This window comes from Plecotus auritus (genome assembly GCF_963455305.1).
Source record: "Plecotus auritus genome assembly, chromosome: 4".
Lineage (NCBI taxonomy): Eukaryota > Metazoa > Chordata > Mammalia > Chiroptera > Vespertilionidae > Plecotus > Plecotus auritus.
The window spans coordinates 123,761,103-123,786,981 of NC_137775.1; positions in this window are offsets into that span (position 1 = coordinate 123,761,103).

The following is a 25,879-nucleotide window of genomic DNA, read 5'->3' on the forward strand; positions in this document are numbered from 1 at the left end:
ATTTGTAAGTTACTACATTTATTTGAAATTAAACTGAGCTAGGTAAATTTACCATAGACATTATTTGATTTTAAATAAATAATTTAGCATATTTTCATCATTGTATCTGATAGATTATTTAAAAAAATAATTGGGAGAGAGCTCAATTTAAATTAAAACAGTTTTGTTGTTTTGAAAGAAATGTGATATTTATATACAGTGTACAGAGTTTGGCAGTTATCTTCAAGTTTAGTATTTACAATACTCCATAAACTTTCACCTATCATTATTCCATGATTAAATTTGTAACATTTTCAGCTCTTAATTGTTTTTGCTATTTTCATTTAGTGTTCTAGAACTGCATAAAGCCCAAAGTCTAAAATAATGTCTAAACTAAGGTAGGAAAATTTCTTTAGCTATAAAGTGTACATATTGGGTCAATAGAACAAAAAGACCTTATTAAGAATATAATATTTATTTATGGGCACAATAGGCTTATGAGTTCTGTTCGATTAGAGAAGGAAGCTGTACATACACTTTTTCTTTTCTCTTTCATAATCCCTTGGACATCAGAACCAATCTAGAATAATTTTTCTGACTCTCTTTTTTCTTTTCTAATGGGGAATTAATTCATTGAGGTTGAGAAAAATGACTGCATATTCCATATCACCAAGGAGAGAAAACAAATATATAAAATTGTAATTTTCTATTAGAATGAACCAAATCATATTGGAATGCCAACCAAAATTTCATAGTTCTTGATTAGCCAGTAAAATAATTATAGTAAAAAAAAGTGAAGTATGCAATATGATTTTAACTTCCCAGAGCGAAGAGCCAATGCTAATGTGATGAAAGATGGACTTGAAGCTACAACACAGGGTTGAAGCCTGGTATTCTTTTGTCATTGAATGGCTCTAAGTTTGTTTTCTCATTTGCATTGTTCGCAGCTCATCATTTGCTACCTCCTAGTAATTTCATTGTAGATATTAAATAAGACATGTAAAGTTAAAGCACAGGGAACCCTGGGGAAAGATGCTTCTTGAAAGCCTTTGTGTAGGTAAGTGAACATCATTGTTTTTGAACTCCTTTTGTTATTAACATTCATTTTGATTTCCAAAGTTGTTCTTATTTCAAGCCTTCAAAATTGGAAGTATAGTATTTTATTGTGTTTATCTGTTTCTCTTGTGTTTTATGACATTTATTCATGACTATTTTGCTCTCAAAAAATGTACAATCTCAGCTAGTGAAAAGTTCAATACAAGTGATACATCTGTAACAATTAATTTTTATACTGCTCTGATAGGAAGATGTGCCTTACCACCTGCTCTAGACAGTGATTGAGTATCCTTGCACTACTTTCTTATTAATTAGGGAAGTGCTCAGCAAGTGAGATAAAAGTAGAAACCCTTAAAAAAATGGTTTTATCTGGGATTGGGTCTGAGGATGGGAAGAGATGAGCATGCATTGCTTTAAATTATGTTTTTTGTGTGTTTTTAAAAATAATTTTTCATTTGTATGTGTTGTTACTTTGACAGAAAATAAAATTTAAGAATAGTATGAAAAAGAAAAACAAATATGTTTCTTATTATAAAACATGACACCAATGATCAAGTGGCTTGGACCCAGCCCGTCAAATATTATGTTTGAAAGGATCAGTATTCCAAGAAACATGCTGTTTCTGGGGAGGAAGGAAAGTAGTTTTGTCACAAAAATACAAAAATTATTGTGAAGCTTCACTGTTTGGTCTTACCTGTTTTTATCCTTAATCTATTCAGAAATGGGTAAAGGTGGAAGCATATATATTGAAATTTAACTCACTTCAACAATTTTATTTATCATCTACTATATGTTGTATATATTTTTTATTTTTTAATGTATTTTATTGATTTTTTACAGAGAGGAAGGAAGAGGGATAGAGAGTTAGAAACATCGATGAGAGAGAAACATCGATCAGCTGCCTCCTGCACACCTCCTACTGGGGATGTGCCTGCAACCAAGGTACATGTCCTTGACCAGAATCGGACCTGGGACCTTTCAGTGCACAGGCCGATGCTCTATCCACTGAGCCAAACTGGTTAGGGCTATATGTTGTATATTGTATTTGGATGGGTATTAGGGATACAAAGATGGTCCATGCCCCCTAGAAACTTAATAAAGAAACATATGGAAGCTACACATTTGCCATTTTATCATCTGTATCCCATCTTACCTTCAGAATTTCACAGAAGTTTTTACCTGCTGCATGATGGAATGAGTCAGGCAGAGGGGAACTAATAGATGAGGTGGTCACCAAAAGGAGAGAACTGACATTAGGGAGCTGAGCAATACCTGAAAACTGGGAAACTGGCAGCCATGTAGAGAACTAAGAGCAGTTTTAAGAGTGGGAATGTCAAAGGCCCTCCCTTATTCAGTAACAATTTCCCTTTCAGGGGAAAAAAGACCAGAATAGCAAGTAGTGAGTCAACAGAAAGTGGTGTGAGAGTAAGTCTGAGAGGCAGCAGGACCTTAGGTAGAGTAGGTTCAATATAAGGCATAGATCTACTTTGGCTGTAGGATTAAGTCCTTCCATTCTGGTCCTGCTAAAAACGGATCCCTCCCACAGTATTCCACTCCCTGCCATCCTCTGCTCATCCTATAATGCATCTTCTACTTCCTAAGATGAATCTTATATATCTGGTAGCTCACTGAATGCCATCTGGACAAGAGCAGAGGATTGGGTTGTAATCGCAAATAGTAAATTGAGGCCATAATGTAAAAAGCATTGAAGACATAAGCAAAAAAGGCATTAATGTGAGTACTAAGCATATCATAGGTAGGTAAGAGGAAGGTGTCTTTGGTATCCCAGGAAAGATTTTTAAATTGAAATAACAGAGGAGTAATTAAGCGAAGATTTACTATAAGGTAAGATAAAAGTAAAAGGCATAGACAGAGGTTAAACATTAAATCAAATTTTTAATCAATTGAAACTGAGTTTAAATGTTAAGGGATAGATCTTTAAGCACTTACATGTGTGATTAGATATAAAAACTATATCTTTATTTCAGACACACTGCCTAGGCTTAAATATCCACTTAATAAGCATCTAAGAATCTTAAAATGTCAGACTCTTATAAACCTTTCCCAATTCCTGGGAACACTAAAGAAACATGCACACACATACAAATAATAAAGCCTTAGTTAACTAGAATTTTTAATTTCTCCCTTAATAAAGAAGGTAATTTTAAATAAATGATATTTCTGTATTGCTAAAGGGTGATATCTATAACTATCAACTATTACAATTCTAGAAATACAAATATGTAAGTTGACTTCACTTAATAGAACTTACAGTGACTGAGCACATTTATTTACATTACTTCTTTCTTTCTTAGAAGTCAGGAAGAAGAATACAATAAAATTTGTTAATCCTTGTGCAAACCTAGTTAAGAAAATCAGGACAGTTCTTCAAGAAATTTGTAATTTGCACAAATTTTTAAAAGTTCATGGAGAGTAGAAAACTTATATAGAAGTAGAAATGGTTTCACAGAAAAATTCATGGCTGTTGAAAATTTTTCTTGATTCTCTAGGAGGACCTGTGTAATAGCACCCTTTTTCTTGATATGCTTCTCTTTTTTAATCAATAGAATTTGGGTTGCTCATATTTGATCCTAAAACCACTTTAGTTGACTATCATATAATGATAATAGAAGGTAAGATGCCTTCTAAGTGTGTCATCATTAAATAAAACAGACTACAGACTGTCCAACCTCAGAGGGAAGGTGGGGAGGGGGAGGGGAAAGAGATCAACCAAAGGACTTGTATGCATGCATATACTAGTAAGCATAACCCATGGACACAGACAGTAGGGGGTGAGGGCATGTGCTATGGGTAGGAACAGCCTGGGAGAGGTCAATGAGGGAAAAAGGAGACATATGTAATATTTTAAACAATAACAAATACAAATTTTTAAAAAGAGAGAGATGAAACATTCTTATACAATTAAAAAAGGGGGGGTTGAAAAACTTCTGGAATCGCCAGAATAAAACACTAATAACAACACTAATGAAATGAAAGGGGAGGAGAGAAATTCAGAAACAGGAGTACTACTTATGATTTCTTCAAATAACACAAGTTATATCCGCTGTTAAGAGATTTAGTTAGGAAGTAATTATTAACAAGCTAGAAAGGATGTGATGCAGTTGTTAAATGCAAGGAGAATTTAGAAGATAAATAAATCATGTATTTCCAATGTATAGGAAAAACTTCATAATAAATAACATTTGCAATATAAAGAATGTACTGCCCTAGCCAGTTTGGCTCAGTGGACAGAGCATTGGCCTGAGGACTGAAGGGTCCCAGGTTGGATTCCCCTACTGGGTTGCGGGCTTGATCCCTAGTAGAGAGCGTGCAGGGGGCAACCAATCAGTGGTTCTCTCTCATCATTGATGTTTCTACCTCTCGCTTCCTCTCCCTTTCTCTTCAAAATGAACAAAAATATATTTAAAAAATAACGAATGTGCAGGTGTGGCTTCTGCTTGAGTGGAGAGTTTGACTTGAGGCCAAGGCCACACATGACGCCTCTTCTGAGATTTTTGAGAAACTGTCTGAGATCGTCTATGGCCTTGGCCTTCAGAAGGATCTTAAAGAAATATTTGAGTGGCTATCAAAGACTATAGTGACTGAAGAGAAAAACATCAGGGACTTAACAAAAAGTAAGAGAAAGTAATTGAGACAAAGAAGAAAATTTTTTCAGTAATCCCATGAATGACGTGTTTCAAACCCATCAAAGGGATCTTAATGTGCAAAACGGCCTGCACATCCATGGTATCAATGGCAGGGGCAGAGACAGCTGGAAGTATAGAAGGAGCAGAGATCAGCACATAAACCGGTTTCTGTTTACTTGACCTCCCACCGCCCCAATAATTTTGTGGTCTGATCAGCAAGCCATAGAAAAGATTTGGCTCAGGACCCACTAAAAGCATGGCAAATAACTTGATACCTTGACTGTTGTTTTCTGAACCTTATTTAATAAAGGGGCCTTATTTAATTTTAATTTTTTAATATATATTATATATTTTTTACAGAGAGGAATGGAGAGGGAGAGTCAGTAACATCGATGAGAGAGAAACATTAATCAGCTGCCTCCTGCACACCCCCCACTGAGGATGTGCCCGCAACCAAGGTACATGCCCTTGACCAGAATCGAACGTGGGACCCTTCTGTCTGCAGGCCAACGCTCTATCCACCGAGCCAAACTGGTTAGGCTAATTTTAATTGTTTGTTTTTGTGTTTTTTTTTAACAGAGCTATGTTACTAGGTGAAGTCTGGTCTCCACATCTCACCCCTGTCTTGGACAGGATTGTGTTAAGGAATTGAACAGAAAGAATAAACATTCACAACCCCGAAGCTCACTGTAAAGCAAGAGGCAGGGGACAATAAATAAATAATGGAACTTTATTACATAGAAAGTCCTGCCAACAGGGTACAAAGGATGTGTTCATGCATTTCAAGGAGAAGAGAAGAAGGAGGAGAGGTGAAAAGGAAAGCAGGGAGGATTAGACACAAGAGGAGGAGGAGATAGAGGAGGGAGAGAAGAAGGAGGAGTAAGAGCTGAGCTGTCAGAGAAGAAATACAAGCATGAGCCAAGCATGGACACTGAACAGAGTACTGTTTATGTGGGCGAGGGCATGACGATTTTCATAACTAAAACAATTCACATTGGGGAGCAGGTCAAAGGCATCTCCTTGCTATTAATAAAGCTATTAATTACAATTTCCTAGGTAGGAAGTAGTATGGTAAGTGCAAGGAAAAGTCATAGGATAACAGGTTCTCAGTGGGAATTGGGAATATTGGAAGTCAACAAATTTAACCTCCTGCTAGATGCTTGTACCTATCAGAGATTAAACTTGCAGTTAGTTACTGGAACAAAGAAAAGTCTGTGATTTACTAATACCTTAATATTTAATTCAACACAATTATGAACTCAAACAAAAGTAGATTCCTCCCTTGTGAGAGCCTCAAGTTTCATAAATTAGAAATATCATAGCAAAATGAGAAATATTTGAACAAGTTCTGTCTGTCTGAATAATCAAGACCTCATTCACTATTCATTAGTTTGATTCATGAAATTATTTTATGAATTTATCTTCATAGAAAATTCACATTTCACAACTCCAACCAAATCGATCATTCAAAGACACCCTAATTCAACATAACATATGAATTAGCAGTGCTTTGGAAAGAACGCAGTGCTCCCTGGGCTCGGAGGCATGCTTCTGCCATATAGACTAACTAAAGAAGAAATCGGAGGCTGAACAAGTCATGCCGCAGTGACACAAAGGTAAAGTGGCAGGCTTAATTCTCAATATTAGTTAGAAACCGAATGAGTGGAATTTAAGGTTTGCTGTCAGAATTTAAACTTTACAGAGAATATAGTTGAAAGAAGCTATATTTTGGGGTAATTTTCTGAAAGAAACAATACATCATTCTGCTTTGTGTTATATCTCAGCATTGATTATCATCAAATTGCCACACACCCTTCTCATTACACCTTAGCCAAATACACACATTCAAGTGCATGCACCACACACACACTCACACACACACACACGTCCACATGCTACATACATTGAATTGCTTTTACTGATTATATGAGGGGATGGGACTACATGAAGGACTGAAGTGAATCTTGCTGCTAGATTTTATGTGAAAAAGCCACTAAAGATGAACTGTCCATTACAGCATTAACTTTATGAAGATTCTTGGGAGAAACTTCTTTATGACCTTAGTATCATGAATATTTGTGGTTTTTCATTAGTTTGCTTTAAACTTGGACACTGTGAATTACATATCTGATCATCTTCCTCTCTTAGCATTGCCTTAAAAAAAGCTTAAGATTATTGGGGTTCTACTGTTAGCAAATGTAAGTTGTCATGGCTTACATCAGCACTGGCTCCATGTAGAACCCTCATTTGTTCCCCACCAAGTCCCTGCCATCTATTCCCAATGTTTGGAATCTTGCTTCATTGTATATACATTAGACTCTCGTAAATCTACTTTTATTAACAAACATGTTTTAACTAAAATCAGAAATAGAAAGAAGGAAACTTTTCTAAAAGCAATGTTTTTCAGATAATTGATGATGGAGACTGGGAATAATACTTCACACTATATTAGAATACAACAATATATGTAGGAAATACTTTTTAAAAAGTCAACTATAAAAATCAATAACTTAACAGAGTTTTCCTTCCCTTTGTAAAGAAATTAGCTACTTAGAGAAGAGTTTCAATCAAAAACAAATTTTATTTTTTTTATTTTTAAATTACAATTTACATTCAATATTATTTTGTTTTAGTTTCAGTTGTACAAACAGTGGTTATACAATAAAATACTTTTAAAACAATTTTAAAATCTGACTTATGTTCAACATAATTACACTAGAAGTAAACTTATAGACTTATGGTAAGACCTATTTTTAACAATTTAGACACAATTTAATTAAAAAGAATCTTTCTTCTATGTAAAGCCCTGATCAAATCCATAAGGAGCTCCCTTTTCTTAATTTTAAGTACTCACAAAGACAAAGTGTACATTTATTCTGCAACTAGCTTTATTTTAAAAAGCATTAGCTTACACACATACTGGTATATCAATACTTGGTGCTATTATTATCATTTTACAGTGAACAGAATGATTTTCAAATAAATATCAGTGAAAATTTGTATTTAGTCTAGACATCCTCTGTATATGTTTATAGTACTAATTTTCTAGTTTCATGAGAACTATCTCAACAATCACATTCCCTAAAAGGAGTTAAAAAATCTCCTTAATAGGATAATTAAATATATGTATATTTTAGAGAAAAAAAGTATGTGGATAATGATGTATCACATCGCTAACTAAAGTATCTATGATTAATCAAAAAGATTTCCTAGATACGGTAAGAAAATACACTTTATAGTGATAATTCATCAGCTTGACCTAAGAGTCAGACAGTGTAATAAATTATCATTTGGTAGCATGTTATATCTCCTCTAGGCCACTGGAGCACCATATATAAATTTTATTAAAGTAAAAGACATTCTCGGATCTTGTTCATCTCATATAATAAAATTATTTACTGTGTATCTATAGGCCTTTAAACTTCTTAGCCTGACCCATGTGAAACAATCATTAGAAAACTTCTACCTCACATAGGGAACTGTGGCAGTAAGCTTATGAATCTTTACCAAGGAGAAAAAGAAGATACGGTTATACATTCATTCAATGTCCACTTGCTGAACCATTGGTCCCATGGACACATAACATTGGAAAACTTGTGCCTTTATAATTTTTTGCAAAAGAAACTTCTAGATATGAAGTTTGACCTTGCTGAGGTTACTTTGCTCGCTGCATTTTCCACCCTTGATAGAGTTAAATGATTGTATGACCCTATGAGATGATGTCACAAAGACAAACTGTTTCTCAATTATTACTGTATTAATACATGGCAGCTATGACTCTTTAAAATTACTTTTGCAAACTTTAAATTCCAGGACTTAGAGTCTGGCCAGCAGTTGATGCTGACCATGACTACAAAAAGAGGAATCAGCAGACTTGTTTTATAAGACTAAGAGTGAAACAGGTTACATTTACTAAAGAATCTGCCAGTACTATAACCTACCGGCAGTCTGACATCCCTCTCAAATCCAGGATGCTGCATGCACCATGACCATACTTTTCATACAGGTGAAAGGCATCTTGCTATTATATGGGCAGCTACATTTTTTTGCCCTGATTATAAAAAGTAGTACATAACATGATCCTTCTGAGGCAGTAGTACCATTTTCCCCATCTTATGGGTGGAAAAACTGAAGCAGAGAGAAGTTAAGTAATTGGCTTTGTCACTCAGTTATAAGTGTCAGAATCAGGGCTGACTATAAAATGTGCAAGCCAGAGTCCATGCATATCATTGCTGCATCATCCTGTTTTTTCAGTGTTAGAGTAGTCTTGCCAGATTTTAATTTTTAAATCTAAGAGACTGTTCTCAATATATAGAGTAGGGTCCCTAGGCCTGGCTGGCGATCAGGGCCGATCTGTGGGGTGACCGGCAGTGTGATTGAGGGGCCCCCCCTGGCACCTGCCTTGGCTGGTGGCCTGGCACTGCTGCTTGCCAGTCCTGCCCCCTGCCACCATCACCAGTTGCCTCCCTCTGTGGGATGACTGGTGGGCAAGGCAACAAAGGGGGCCCCTGCTGGCACCTGCCTTGGCTAGCTGCCTGGTGCCGCCCGCTGGCCAGCCCTGAAAAGGAGCAGCTCCTGTGTTAAGTGTCTGCCCCCTGGTGGTCAGTGTGCATCATAGCAACCGGTTGTTCTTCCTGTCATTCCACAGTTCGGTCGATTTGCATATTAGGGTTTTATTGTATAGGATTTTTATTTTTTTAGAATGTCTAAATTTTAAAAAGACAACATTGAATTGTCCATAAGGCTGTAGAACAACCTAAAGTTCTGATATATTAGTGATAGGAGCGTGAAATGCTTCAACCATTCTAGAAAACTCTTGGGCAATTTTTTATCAAGTTAAACACACATTGATCCTATGATGCAGCCATTCCACTCCTCAGTGTTTGCCCAAGAAAACTGAAAATGTATGTCCAAAAAAATCATGTCCAAGAATGTCCATAGCATCCTTTAATGTATTGTTGGAAATAAATGCTACTCAGAGATATATAAAGCAGCAATTTTCAACCAGTGTGCCACAAGAATTTTTAAAACATGCAATACCTGACTAGTCAGGGCCACTGACCTCTTTTCCCTTAGATTGTCAAATAAAAATATGACACTGCCAGCACAATAGCCTTCCTATGTGAATGGATCAAAATTATACCTATTTTTTGTCAGGTTGACAAAAATATGTATTTTTTGGTGCGCCCCAGAATTTTAATAATTAGTTTATGTGTGTCATGAGATGACAAAGGTGGAAAAGCACTGATATAAAGAAGCAAACTACTAAAACATGCAGCCAAAGGGATGAATCTCATAGACATCATGCCGACTAAAAGAAACTACACAAATGTTATACAATGTGTGCTTCTATTTATATGAATTTCAATAACAACCAGAACTAATCAACAATGATAAAAATCAGTTAAACAGTTCCCTGAAGTAAAAGGAACTGTGGGTTTTCCAAGGAACACAGGCAATTTTTCTGGGGGTAAAGTAGTATCCCAAATCTTAACTGGAATGTTGGTGTACGAATGCATGTATTTGTCAGAGTCCGTGAAGCCATACTTTTAATCTCTATGCATTTCATTATCCATTTACACCTCTTTCTTTTAATAAGGCCATTTTTGAGATTTAGTTCTTTAGATTAGGCAGTTCCTGGGAACAAATAATAGTGCAGAATTTACAGCATAAAATACAGCGGTAAGGGGAGCTGGAGCAGCTCCACTGGGTGTCAGGATGCTGTAACACAGAGACAGAAGAATTCCTTCAAAGTTGCTGCCTGCCCCAGCACTGCCAGGAAACCACATCCACAAGCTGGGCACCCTGTGGTGCAATAATGAGAAGCAAGATGGCTCATTTCAAACCGACCTGAAGAGTAACCCTCAATAAATTTTTGCTGAATTGAAATAACTTTAACAGAATATGAAGAGGAGAAGTAAAGTGAAGACTTAATAAAAGCCATAGCTATGCTTGAAATGAAAACATTTTTTTCAGGAGACTTATGAATGTTTTTAGCTTTTACCTAACTTATGGTTAGTAATAGTCACCTTCAAATATTGATCTTATTTTTGAAAAGAATATTCATTAACTCTTCCATAATAAATGTTTATCTAATTAACATATATGGATAAAATTATGCACCGAGTCATGAAGAATTACAGTTACAAGATGGCTTAGTTGAGGGCAGTAATAGTACTGTATATTTTATTTTCTTTGGAATTATTTAATTTTATTTATCAATTTCTGAAAGTTTGTAAACTTTTTAAAGTGCCCATGCCTAATTTTTGTACAGTATTATTATTATCTAGACTCCAAATCCTTTTTATAACTGGAATAAAAGTCATCAGGCTGAGATTTTCTAAGGGGCAAAAGTTAATTCATACATACTGAGGCTTCTCTGTTCTAATGGAATAAATTACCATTTAATATTTAGAGCTGTTGACCAAGAGTGAAAATGAAATAAAAGAAGAAAATAGCACTACAAAAATGTGTGATGAACCATAATATACACATTAAGGAGGTTAATATACACACATATATTTACTGCTCTGTCAGCTGGTAGGGTCTAGAAATAAACATACTCCAGTATCAATAAACATAGAGATTTTAACTGTTAATATCATCCTGCAATAGAAAGAATCAAGGCTCCTTTTAGGTAAAAATGCTGACCCTAGGAATGGGGCAGGAACTAATATGAATCTGGAACTTCTAGTGCCAGAAAAAAGGGAATCCCTTTTTAAAAATCCCATAATGAGGAAGATATGTCAAATGGACACAGGACCCAACAGAAAGAGCTCCCAATGGCCACAGCTGGAACAATTTGAGCAACAAAGTGAATAAAGTAATATTGAATTGTGATCCAAAGTATAAAAAAAAATCCATGAGTTCATATTGATATAATGAAACCATTGAATAAATAAATGGGGAGTAGAGGCAAATTTCTACCAAGAATTCCAAATAATTTATGTAAACACCCTTTCCCTCAAAAAGAAGCAGCATATCTCCCCACTCCATAAGTGTGGGCTGCATACAGAGGCTTCCTTCCAAGGGTGCAAGGTAGGGAAACGGGAAAAGGATGTAACTCTACAGTGAAGAAAGATAACAAACACTCCTTCAGCCAGGTGATCAAGTTTAAGGTCAACAGTGATGGGTCATGTAGATAGTTCGTACCCTTGATAAGATGTGATGCAAATTGACTTTTGTTATACTCTCAAGAAAACATAACCTCAGTCTATTAAAAACAACTTCAGATAAATCCTAATTCAAGAATATTCAACAATATACCTAACCAGTAGTATTTGAAATTGCTAAAGTCATCCCCTGCCCGGCTCACCAAAAAAAAAAAAAGAAAAATCTTAGAAACTATAATAGCCAAGAGGAGAGCTATATTATGTGGGATCCTGGGTGGGATTATGGAATGTAAAAAGAATTCTAGGTAAAAACCAAAGGATATCTGAATAAAGTATGGACTCTAATAATAATATATCAATAATGATTAATTAGTAAAAAATGTACCTTACTAATGTAAAACGATAATAATGGGGGAAACTGGGTGTGGAGTATATGCAACATATCTGTACTCTCTTTGCAATTTGTGAATTTAAAACTATTTTAAAATAAGTTTATTTCGGGGGGAAGAATTAGGAACACTGCTTTAGTGGGGGAGCTGCCTCATGGCTTGTCATTTTTCAATATTCCTTTTTGTATATATATATTTTTTATTATATATTTAATTGATTTTTTACAGAGAGGAAGGGAGAGGGATAGAGAGTTAGAAACATCGATGAGAGAGAAACATCGATCAGCTGCCTCCTGCACACCTCCTACTGGGGATGTGCCCGCAACCAAGGTACATGCCCTTGACCGGAATCGAACCTGGGACCTTTCAGTCTGCAGGCTGATGCTCTATCCACTGAGCCAAACCAGTTTCTGCAATATTCCTTTTTGATTTATTAGCATGTTTGTATGCATGCTCGTTGGTTGATTTCCCCAGCTGTGGTTCAATGGTAATTGCTCAAGATCAGGTTTTGCACCTTAAAACTTATTGCAACTTATGTGCTTTTAACCAGAATAGCTTATTTTGAATAAGCAGAGAGCTTCTCAACCCTGCATGCATATTGGAATCTTCTCTGGAAGTCCTAAAATTCCTAATGCTGGGCCCCACCAAGGCCAGGCAGAATCTCAGGTTGGGTGGATGAGACAAGAATCATGAGTTGTTAAGCCTGACCTGCGTGGCTAAGTGGTTGAGCATCTATCTATGAACCAGGAGGTCATGGTTCAATTCTTGGTCAGAGTATATGCCCAACGCAGCTGATCAATGATTCTCCCTCATCACTGATGTTTCTCTCTCTCTCCTTCTCCCTCTTTCTTTCTCCTTGAAATCAATAAAAATATGTATATTTTTAAAAAGAGTTGTTTAAATCCCCTATATAATTCCAACATGCATGCAAGAGTGAGAGCCATTGTAAAAGCCAATGTGGTAGATAAAGCTTTAAACCCCTATGGCCTTAATGTGAAAGTGAAGCTGATTGTATGGGAAATGCATATAGGATTTTGCCTGATCCTAATGATAAGCTTTTGCAACTCTCAATTAAAAAATTAAAAAATAGCCCTAGCCGGTTTGGCTCAGTGGATAGAGTGCTGGCCTGCAGACAGAGGGTCCAGTTTCTATTTTGATCAAGGGCACATATTTTGGTTGCAGGCTCCTCCCTAGCCCGGACCCTGGTTGGGGCTCCTGCAGAAGGCAACCAATCAATGTGTTTCTCTCACATCAGTGTTTCTCTTTGTCTTTCCCTCTCTCTTCCACTCTTTCTAAAAATCAATGGACAAATATTCTCAGGTGATGATTAAAAAAATAATAATCCTGTCTAATAAGGAGGGAATATGCTAATTGACCATCATGCCCTTACAAGATGGCAGCACCCACAGCCACAAGATGGCAGCACCCAGTCCCCTCAGCACCGCCTCATCCAGCCTCAGTCCCCCAATCCCCTCAGCCCCGCCTCACCCAGTCCCCGCAGCATCCAGCCTCATCCAGCCAGAGTCCCCCAGTCCCCTCAGCCCCACAGGGGAAGGCAGTTGGGGGCCATTGGGCCAGCAGGGGAGGGCAGTTGGGGATGATCATGCTGGCAGAGGAGCAGTTAGGCGTCAATCAGGCCGGCAGGGGAGCGGTTAAGGGGCTATCAGGCTGGCAGGCAGAGTGGTTAGGTGCAATCAGGCAGGCAGGCAGGTGAGTGGTTAGGAGCCAGAAGTCCTGGATTGTGAGAGAGATGTCCCAGATTGGAGAGGGTTCAGGCTGGGCTGAAGGACAACCCCACCCCCCATGCACAAATTTCATGCACTGGGCCTCTAGTAATAAAATAAAATGAAAAAGAAAAAACCCACAAGCACAAATGAGAACCAGAGAAAATGCTCTGGACTATTTTCCACATGTTAAGGAAGAGTGAACTTAGAAATGCTTATTTTAAAATTCTCTCTCTCTCTCTCTCTCTCTCTCTCTCCCTCTCTTTCATTTCTTGACATAATTAGGAAGTGGTATATGTCTGATTTCTAAAAGAGCAAAAAATCAATCAGCGCTCAAATTACTGAGTGAAGAAGTGAACCAAGAAAGTAGAGGGAGCACATAACTTAGTTCTTTAAATCATGCAGAAGAGAGCACGTCCCTCAGGTTCTGGTCCTAAATGTAAAAATGATAGGTCAGTTGTGAAGTTAATAAAAAAGCCTCAGATGCTGAGTGCCAGGAATCACCAAGCAGTACCGAGGTTCTTCAATCTAAGTAGAAATGGAACTTAAGCTAAGACACTTAACATTAAAACAGAAAAAGAGGTAAGGTAACTAATGATGACATTCAACTTTAAACAAAATGAGGATGTTAACATATCTTTATAAATCTTTGTAAGTGTGACAATTTGATTCTATCCTTTTTTTTTTCACTGTTTTAATTCAGGGATGATTTGTTTCTGTGATCTTTTCTTAGAAAAATGAGTGTCTCTGACTAAGTAGTGACTAGAGGCATTAAATGAACCTATATTCTTAAAAGTTGCTTATAGGTGAGAACAGAGTTTATGCATATGCACATCTTAGTATACACCCTGCTTTTTAAGACAAAGAGAGTTTTCACAACCTGTACCTGAAACTTTTTAGCTTAATAATATCCAGAACTCACTATACTGCGGCTGATGTAGCTAACAAATAATTGATCAACCAAAGGAATCTTCTAGTACTATAGTACTTTCACTGGCTCTTTAAATGCCGCCTAGGAAAGTGCCAAGAAAAGAACCACTAATTATCTGTAAACTCAAAATGGCCTTTAAACTTTCAAAGTAAATTCTTCCCACGGGGCACACTTGCCCTTCCAGCTCCAGATGGTCAAAACTAACAAACTGCAAGTGGTCAGGTAACTCCTGAGAAATATGACAAATTGGGGTTAAAATCAGTTTAGGATTACCTTCCCTGAGAATATCATCTCTCCTCTCTGCTAGGTTTAGATCCTATTTAATTAGTTATAAAATAGATAGAAAAAATAAGATTATCTTTCTCTCTCCTGGGTAGATTAGATTGTGATTTTTCTTCCCCCAAAATATACCAAACCCATTGCCTACCATCTACCCACTGGCTAGGTCTCAATAAGTACTTTATGAACTGGTCAGTGACTGCAAAAATGAACATATTGCTTTCCCTATCTCAGTCCTAATCCAAACTCAACAGTTTGGCAATAAAATATCTACTATATGCCAGGCACTGTGCTAGGTTCTAGGGATACAGAGTCAAATAAAGGTTTTCTGAACACATTTAAGAAAGGAACTGCTCGCCATAACATCCTATATAATAAAACCCTAATATGCAAATTGACCGAACAGCAGAACTACTGGTCACTATGATGCACACTGACCACCAGAGGGCAGACACTCAGCACAGGAGCTGCCCCCTGGTGGTCAGTGCGTTCCCAAAGGGGGAGTGCCACTCAGCCAGAAGCCGGGCTCACGCCTGGAGAGTGCAGCAGAGGTGGCGGGAGCCTTTCCCTCCTCCACGGCAGCGCTAAGGACCCCTCAGGGATGTCTGCCTGCTGGCTTAGGCCTGCTCCATGCAGGGTCCCTGGGCCTGGCCTGTGGGGAGCAGGCTTAAGCCCACAGGCAGACATCCCCTGAGGGGTCCCGGACTGTGAGAGGGTGCAGGAATGTCATGCACTGGGCCTCTAGTATTCATAATAGTTCATAATCACCAATAGTTGATGGCAAATGAATATTTCATTTTTACCTACCTCAGAAAGGTACAATTGAAAAAACAACAACATTAGAACTGCTTATGCGTGACCTATTGCCAATGTCACTGTAATGTGCTGGTTAAGAGCAAGTGAGTTCAGATTCTGACTACTTTGCTAGTTCTGTGTTTTTGATCAAGGGTCTCAGTGTTTCTAATTGTGATTTCCTAATCTGTGAGGTAGTGAGATAAGGATAGTGCATGTCTCACAGGGTCACTGGACAATGCAATGGGATCATCTATACCTAAAACAAATTACACCCTTAGTAACAGGTAATACTAATATATGAGTGACAGTGTTGTGGGGGAGGGCATGTGATAAGAATAGAGCCACAGTTGCTTAATAATTGCTCACCTTACTAATTATAGATAGGAGGGGTTTTTTGTTATTGTTTTGCAGAGCATGGGAAACTGGAGGATGTGCTACAAAAAGAAAATACATTTTAAAAGTGGACCAAGGTCAGGACATGCCTTGACTCAGTTGCTGTTTGAACCCTGACCCCCAACTCCTTACGGGAGTTTGCAGTAAGAACGCTGACCCTCCTCCAGGCCCCAGGAATGGCTGAGCTGTTTGTAACATCACAGAAGATTAGCCACCTTATTATCGGACTTTGAGCTCCTGAAGGCCAGACTACAGACTCTACCCTCCTCTTTCCATGTTACACTTGCAGCTTGCAGCTGCAGGTAGCTATCTTCTCCCTCATCCTATCTAATAAAGAGGGAATATGCTGATTGACCATCACTCCATCACAAAGATGGCTGCACCCACAGCTGAAGCCAAGTTCCCATAAGAAACCTTAAGGAGCAATTAGTAGGGACCTGAGGCTACGCCCTCCTCCACCAGGCAGGGCTTGACAGGGGACCTCAGGCCGAGCCCCCGCCCTGGCGCCAGGCCAGGGGACCTGAGCCCATGCCCCCTGCCTGGCAGGGCTTGAAGGGGGACCTCAAGGTGCGCTTCCCGTCCTGGTGCTGGGCTAGGGGACCTCGGGCTGCTCCCCCCGCCCCAGCGTCAGGCTGGGGGACCTCAGGCCATGCCCCCCATCCTGGCACCAGGCCAGGGGACCTCAGACCGCACCGCCCGCCCAGCAGGGCTTGACAGGGGGCCTCAGGCCGCACCCCCAGCCCCAGCACTGGGCCAGGGGACCTGAGGCTGCGCTCCCCTGCCTGGCTGGGCTTGACAGGGAACCTCAGGACGTACTCCACCCTGGTCTGGGCTGGGGGACCTCAGGCCACGCCCCCCGTCCTGGCGCCGGGCCAGGGGACCTGAGGCTACGTCCCCTGCCAGCAGGGCTTGACAAGGGTGGGACTGGCCAGGTCTGGATCTAGCCCAATGTGGGCAGGGGCCGGCCGGGTCTGGGTCTCATGCGGTTTTGAGGCGCATGTGGGTGGGCTGGGACTTGACTCTGGGTCCCGTGGTGCACCCCAGACTCTGACAGGAGGAAGGTTTTCATATACATTTTACTAATTTTCTTTCATCTCTGACACTTATATTATAGAGAAAGGGCAAATAGCAATATTAAATTATTTCCTCTAATTAATCCCCTTATAATGTGCATGAATTTCGTGCACCAGGCCACTAGTCCTATATAATAAAAGGCTAATATGCAAATTGTCCCCTGAACTCAGAGTTTAACCAGGGGGTGGGGCTGGCCAGCCAAACGCCCATGGCCCTTCCCCCAGGCCAGCCACTCCAGATCGCCCCCCTACCCTGATTGGGAACAGGTACGGCCAGACAACCTCCCACATCCCCTCTCCCTGGCTGGCCAGACCTGATCAGCCCTGATCGGGACTGGCCAGCAGGACCCCACCTGTGCACGAATTTGGGCCTCTAAGTATATATATAATCAGCCAGTTGCTGGGGTGGGAGAACAGATTTTTGTGCGTGACCAACTGGTCTCGCAAACTGCCAGCAGTATTGGAATACACGTTAATTTATGATTCAGCTCTGTCTCCGCTTAATTGGCTCAAGTAGTGTCAGGCAGCCTGGACCCCTTGGTTGTCTGGTTACAGTAGGGCCAGAATTTCAAAACAGGAGGATTCCAGGGTGGTGATTTCTTTGCAGTTAGATGAAACCAGTTTGAGGCTGTGTTTACAGAGAAATTTACATAAGGTTGAGAAAATGTTCCTCACATCAAAGAAAGGGAGAAACTGGCAAAGCTCATGGGGTATGTAAATGTTGAGTGCTGTCACCATTATTTATTACTTTATGTTACCATCTCACGAGTGAGGAAAATGTCATGCTGCACTCTGTTAGTTGCCAAAATATCCAATTTTTAATATTGTGGAAAGAGAGTTGATGATGAATGTAAAAAATGTCTCCCTTCATTCTCCTGACAAATTTGAAAATTCTAAGGAATGTGAGAAGCCTCAGTAGGAAATCTCACCATCAGCACTCATTCATTCATTCATTTATTCACTCACCCATTTGTTCATTCATATACATATAAAAGAGTAGCAATGTCTATAAGGAACATTCATTGAAGAACACACATTTTATCTCACTCTAGTGCTATCATAATGACCAAATTAAAACCTAATTTATGAGAAACCAGATTCTCTTTAAGCCTCCTGCTAGAACAAGAAAGAAAAACAGGTTGCTGAATAGGTTGCTTCCTGAAAAATAAAGAAAGACAATGGTAAGTCTGTCAGTGAACAGAGACTCCAATAATAACTGATTGCATGCAGGGAGAAGGACCAAGATAGAATTTTAAATTAAACATAGGTTGAGTTTCTTGATTATTTTTAGAATACTTTGCATAATTAAATATAAATATCGAGGAAGGTGAGAAGGACAAAGACAGTCAGAAACTACAAATCGAAATTTAAAATTAATAACTGCATTACAGACCCAAATGTGGTTCGTGTAAGTGCCGCGTGGCACGGGAGTGTCTCCAGTGGGATCGCACCACTGCAACAATACCTGTCTTTTCACTTTATAGTTGTAGAATCATCATTTTGCCACAGTGTCATATACATAATTTATGTATTTCCATATACATATATTTAATATATTCTACTAAATATATATTTTTACAATTTTAAGCTGTCAACATTACCCTGTGATTCACTTCTGAATCCTATCACTCAAGCAATCAATTATTGAGAATCGCCAGCTTAGCCACCATCACCATCACTCAAGTATATCTGGAGTTTTCCAACATTCTAAACTCAGTGTGCTCTTCCCGGTACACACTGTGGGCGCCTCCACTTTTAAATGACAAGCTCTGAGCACAACTGGAGCAGCATTTGCAAACCTCCGCATTCTTCAGTGGCTATTTTCCCCTGTTGCCTGCATCTTGTTAGTGCTGTGCTTGCATCCACACCGCTCTTAGCACAGCTGCTGTCATTCTCGGTTACCTAGGGCTCCTGCTATGTCAGATCAACTCTGAGAAGAGGTCTGTGCCCCCATTTTATCACCCAGAAACAAAAATTTAAAAATGTACAACCAATTATTTGAAGTCTTTTCCCAAGGCTCATAGGATGGGCTCAATTGCCCTTCCAAATTCAGGAAAAGTGCTTAACTAAGGAGGACAGGTCAGGGCTGATCAAAACCATGGTTTAGACAGGAAGAACCAATTAAGATGACTGCTGGAAGGGAAGGCAAGATACCGGAGAGGCAGTCTTCATTATTTTTATATTTTAATGTGAGAGAATTTTAAGTAAAATTGTCTTATAATCCACAATTTAGAATATTTTTGTTATAATTTCAAACATATAGCCCCTATATTATTTTAGGCAACAAAACAAAGGTTATGTTTAATATGTATTAAAGAGCAATACAAATTTCTTTAAATTAGCAAGGAAAGATGGAAATGTCTTTTATGGATTTAGATACAATTTTGATTATAAGAATGTTTAACTATTTTGGAAGCTAGTTATTTTTCTATTACATGAAGTTGAGATTAAATAAAGATCATTTGAATGTTTAATTAAATTTGAATAAAGGACTTCACCATCACAAGTAAAGGTAAAAATATGTTAAACATTAGTTCTTAGACATGGCTTCTGCTCTTTGGAATAATTGGGGAGCCACTATAAGAGTAAAAACACTGTCAATTAAATTATCACTCATCATAAATTGTAATATGCACCCAATATCATAGACGTTAAATGTGGAAAAATTGTAATATGCACCCCAATATCAGAGAGGTTAAATGTGGAAAAATTGTAATATGCACCCCAATATCAGAGAGGTTAAATGTGGAAAAATACATCCTGAACTGATAATAACTGTAATGTTGGCTGTAGAGGTTAGCAGCCAGGGCAAATAATCTAATCAAATATTTTCCAGAATAGAAGAAACAGGTATAGGAATAAGGAACATAAAGCCAAAATAACTGTGAAGAATCTCATTTGTATCTCCAACTGTGGGGATCTAAAGGAAAACACCAATGGCTAGCTAAAGTTCAAGCAATTTTATGACACTATTTAGAGAAAGAACAATCATACAAACAATGTGATTATGATTGTTTTTCTAATTTTCTTCTGAGGGAGCATATAAATGACAACATTTTCTTTTAAAAGTATATATAAATTACTTGAATGCTATTATGTTCTCACATATCATGGGGCGATTTTCATAGCCACATAAAATATGTGGGACAAAAATGTCAAGGATATGTGTTACATCATGATCCATTTCTATTTTTTCTAATAAATACACATAACATTGACAGCATCCCACAACAGATGTACTATTGGTACACATCTTTTCTATCACCAGTTCATCCCATCTGTTAACATGGCATTTCTTCATTAAAGACAATATTTATACTACTCATAAACAAAAAAAATTACCTATTTACTTAGTATAACATATATTCAATTATTTATCCAAATTCATTCTAATAATTGAAATGTTGGAAGAAAGAAATGTAAATTTTATTTTAAAATTTCTGTGGACTTAGAAAACTTTCACAAGTAGGAATTTATGAATTTGTATATTACATATTTAATATACACTAGCTATCATAGTAAATGCTAGGTATACAGCAATGAAGAAAAAAATTAATTGCCTATTCTCAAGTTTTCTTGATCCTACATATTACACAGGAAAGCCAAGAGTGTATCTTTGTTTATATCTGTTAATAACAGAGTACCCCATTCAAACTGGTTTAAACCAAAGGGAAATGAACTTGCTCACAAGACTAGAGATTCAGAAGTATTGCATGTGCCTCCTAGATACATCCATGGCATTAGCTTGAGTTGCCTCTTGTCTCTGTCCTCCTCCATGTGCAATTCTGGGCCTTGTGTCAATGACAGAAAAGTGCAAAGAAGAGAGAAAGATGGGAAGTTGTTTCTGGAACTATTCCTAGAGGATGTCAAAGAACTTGCCTAGAAAATTGCTCTTTACATCGGTGTGACCAAATGGGTCCTTTCCTTGGCTAGTCACTAGTAAAGTGGGCATGATTAGTTTAAGACCAATTGTATGCACTCAGGCCATGAATATAGTCACCTTTACCTGAGACAGAGGGTCTCATAGGAGAGAAGAGGATTCTTGAACATAAGTAGGATTCTCTTAGGAAGGCAAAAGGAAGAATGAATGTTTACTGGGCAAAAAACAATGTTCAGTACAATGTTCACTACAAGGAACAATCATGACACCAGGTTTGAAAAATATAAAAATTGCCAACAACTTACTTGTCCATCAGAGATGTTTTATTTATTTTTAAAATATGTTTTTATTAATTTCAGAGAGAGAAAGGGAGAGGGGGAGAGAGACAGAAACATCGATTGGCTGCCTCCCACACACCTCCCACTGGGGATTGGGCCAACAACCCAGGCATGTGCCCTGACCAGGAATTGAACTGGTGACTTCTTGGTGCCTGGGACAATGCTCAACCCACTGACCAACACTGGCCAGACCATTGGAGGATGTTTTAAAACGTATTTCCTGCCCTAGCTGGTTTGGCTCAGTGAATAGAGTATTGGCCTGCAGACTGAAGTGTTCTGGGTTTGATTCCGGTCAAGGGCACATGCCTGGGTTGGCTGCTCAATCCCCAGTAAGGGGCATGCAGGAGGCAGCTGATCAATGGTTCTCTCTCATGACTGATGTTTCTATCTCTCTCTCTCCCTCTCCCTTCCTCTCTGAAATCAATATAAATAAATAAATAAATAAATAAATAAATAAATAAATAAATAGTATTTTCTGTCCATATAGATAAACAATCTATACTAATATGAAAAGTAGCTATTAGATGCTAAATAAAGAGTAGCATTATCTTTATGTTTTTACATAAAATATATAAATAGAGATGTATGTGTAAATATATCAAAATGCATGTGCATGTTATCTATATACACACCTATACGAATAGAGATATATTGGTATTTAGGGGTGCACCAGTAAATTTATTTTTAAATAAAAGCTAGTATTCTGGGCTATCTTAAGGTGAAAAAATCCTCTAGCTAATTTATATTTTAAAATATATTGGAAAATTAAGTTAATTGTACATTAATACTGAAAAAGCAAAATGTTGCAATAAGTTAATAATTATAATAAAAGCTGTTAATTTATATAAGATGATTATTAAAACTAAAATAGTTAAATAGGGCTCTGGCAGGGTGGCTCAGTTGGTTAGAACTTTGTTCAGATATGCCAAGGTTGCAGGTTCGATCCCTGGTCAAGGCATATACAAGAAGCAACCAATTAATGCATGAATAAGTGAAAAAACAAATTAATCTCTCTCTCTCTCTCTCTCTCTCTCTCTCTCAAATCAATAAATGAAATGAAATAAAATAGTTAAATAAAAAAGTAGATTGACTGCTAATATATATTTCAAAAGCACCTTTACTGGATAACTTTAGAAACAACAAAATATCCCCTTCAAGTCAATAAATCTATTTAAATTATTTAAATCATAATAAAGCAATGGAAAATAGGTAGATATCATTATGTTTTGTTAAAATGTTACATGTTTGTATGAATGTTATATTATTAAACATAACACAAAATTTAATATCTAAATAATTCCATTTAATATATTAGTTATAAGGAATAAAATCTCCAAAAGCATGAATAACATTATATAAATAATCATAATAACAACATTTTGAAGAAAATAAGCATCAGAAAAAAACTGAATTAATCTCATCCTTATTAAAACTTTCACTTGTACTAACATCTGGTAAACTGAACCTTTATTTAGTTTTATAAATGCAAGATGTAAATGAAAGGTTCGGAGTGGGCCGGGGTTGCACACCTATGACATGAGGCCAAATGTATCAAAAGAGATTTTATTCCAGACACCTGGGTGCAGGTGGGCTGAGACCGAGAAAGGTAACAGCAAAGCAATCAGGGAGAGAGAGGTTTTTATTCACTTTTGCTGGCTGCAAGACGCTCTGCTGACGTAAGGGTCTGGTCCATCCTTGTTTCCTCCCAGCGTCAGATGGCTAGTGGTTATCTGGTCTATGTGGTACTCAAGGCTGCAAGCTTTCTGCAAGATATCTGCTAAGTGCAGTAAGTTTTTCTCTGTCTGTACTATTCTTTTTAACCCTTTCAGTAAACACAACAAGATAACTTGCATAGAATAGTGCAGAGAATTTATTGTTCCAGAATTATAATTTCAAATGTTTAAATGTGTATAACTAAAGATTTTAATAATAAAGTAAAATAATGATTTTAAGTAAAAATATCAGATTTATCCCTATGGAAGTTCACTCTACAGTGATGGTATTTGGCTTTGACATTGGTTTTGGCTAAATATTTTTGCTAATACTTGACCATCTCACATGGAACTTAATAGTACTTAGAGAGACCTCTATTATGTGTGTATGTTTGTGTATGTATGCATATACATATACATGTAGCCTATCTAATAAAAGAGTAATATGCAAATTAACCATCACTCCGCTACACTCACAAGCCAAGCCCACAAGCAACGCTCACCAGCCAATCAGGAGCGAGTATGCAAATTAACGCCATGAAGCAAGCAGGAGGCTTGGGATTCCCCGATGATGGAGAAAGCCAAGCTTTCCACACACCCTGGTGGGCCCAGGCCTCCACTCAAGGCTACAAAGTTTCAATTATAGAAGATAAATAAATCCCAACAAAAATGGCAGCAGCCATGGAGCTGGAGAGAGCAGGAGGCTAGGGTTGCCCCTGGTGATGGAGGAAGCCAAGCTTCTGCAGCCCTGGCCTGTCTTGGCCTTTGCTTAAGGCTACAAAGTTTCAATTATAGAAGATGAATAAATCCCAACAAAAATGGCTGCCACCACGGAGCGAGCAGGAGGCTTGGCTCCGCTCTAGGCCACAAAGTTTCAATTGTAGAAGATAAATAAATCCCAGATACCAGGGCCTCCGCTTGGGACGCCAGGGGGCGTGGCAAGCCTGCAAACCACCACAGGCCCCTCGCCCAGGCCACCCCACGCCCCAAGGGAACCCCCACCCTGATCCGGGACATCCTTCAGGGCAAACCAGCTGGCCTCCACCCATGCACCAGGCTTCTATCCTATCTAATAAAAGAGTAATATGCAGATTGACCATCACTCCAACACACAAGATGGCTGCCCCCAAGTGGTCAAAGATGGCTGCCCCCATGTGGACACAAGATAGCCACCAGAAGATGGCCAGCAGGGGAGGGCATTTGGGAGGGACCAGGCCTGCAAGGGAGGGCAGTTGTGGGTGATCAGGCCAGCAAGGGAGGGCAGTTGGGGGTGACCAGGCCGGCAGAGGAGGAAAGTTGGGGGTGACTGGGCCTACAGGGAAGGGCAGTTGGGGGGGACCCAGGCCTGCAGGGGAATGCAGTTGGGGGGGACCAGGCCTGCAGGGGAGGGCAGTTAGGGGTGAGCAGGCCTGCAGGGGAAGGCAGTTAGGGGCAAACAGGCTGACAGGGTAGCAGTTAGGCATCAATAAGGCTGTCAGGGGAGTGGTTAGGGGGTGATCAGGCTGGCAGGCAGAAGCAGTTAGGGGTAATCAGGATGGTAGGCAGGCAAGCAGTTGGGAGCCAGCAGTCCTGGATTGTGAGAGGGATGTCCCAGATTGGAGAGGGTGCAGGCTGGGCTGAGGGACACCCCACCGCCATGCATGAATTTCGTGCACTGGGCCTCTAGTATATTTATATTTAAATGTGTGTATATCTTTACATATGATGTGAGTTTGTGTGTGTGTATATATATAGAGATAAATACACACATACACACACACACACACACACACACACACATATATATAGGCACACATAGATCAATAGAGACAAAACTCTGGAACGTTTTGTAAACTTCTATATATATAAAAGCCTAAGCAACCGTTACAACTGGTCAACTGTTCAACCAGGCACTATGATGTGCACTGACCCACAATTAACCTCCCGCGGCCGGCCAACCTCCCACGGTCCTTCCCCCTGGCCAGCCAATCTTCCATGGTCCCTTCCCCAGCCAGCCAGCCCTGATCAGGACTGGGCAAAATGGCCCTGAATGGCCCCAATTGCCAGCCAGGCCTAGGGACCCCACCAGTGCATGCACCAAGCCTCTAGTTTAATTATAAATATCTCTGCAAGGTGTCAATAGTGGAACTTTTGTTTCCAGTATATATATTTTTATTTTGAGTGTTTTATTTTTAGCATTTATTGCATGAGGAAAATTCAATGAAGGGAAAGCACGGTAGACTTCAGTTTAAAAGGTAAAGGCTAAGTTCTTCTTAGGAATCTTAGAGCATGTTCACACTGGAGCAATTGTCCAATTAAGACTGAGAGTAAGGTTAAATTCCATTAGGGAAATTATTCAGTTAATTACTCTGTTGTGAACATAACCTTAGTTTAAGAAACACAGGACATGAGCCTGTATCGAAAGGGGAAGAAGGTCAGGGCCATCTCTTCAGCAAACCAATTTAGAAGATTTAAGTGAGCTGTTTCACAAGCCAAGGAAGAATCACTTTTTGAAAAATTAGCATTTAAAAGGAAAGAACACTTAATTAGTACTGGACACGAACCCCAGACACAGACTTAATCACCAGAGAG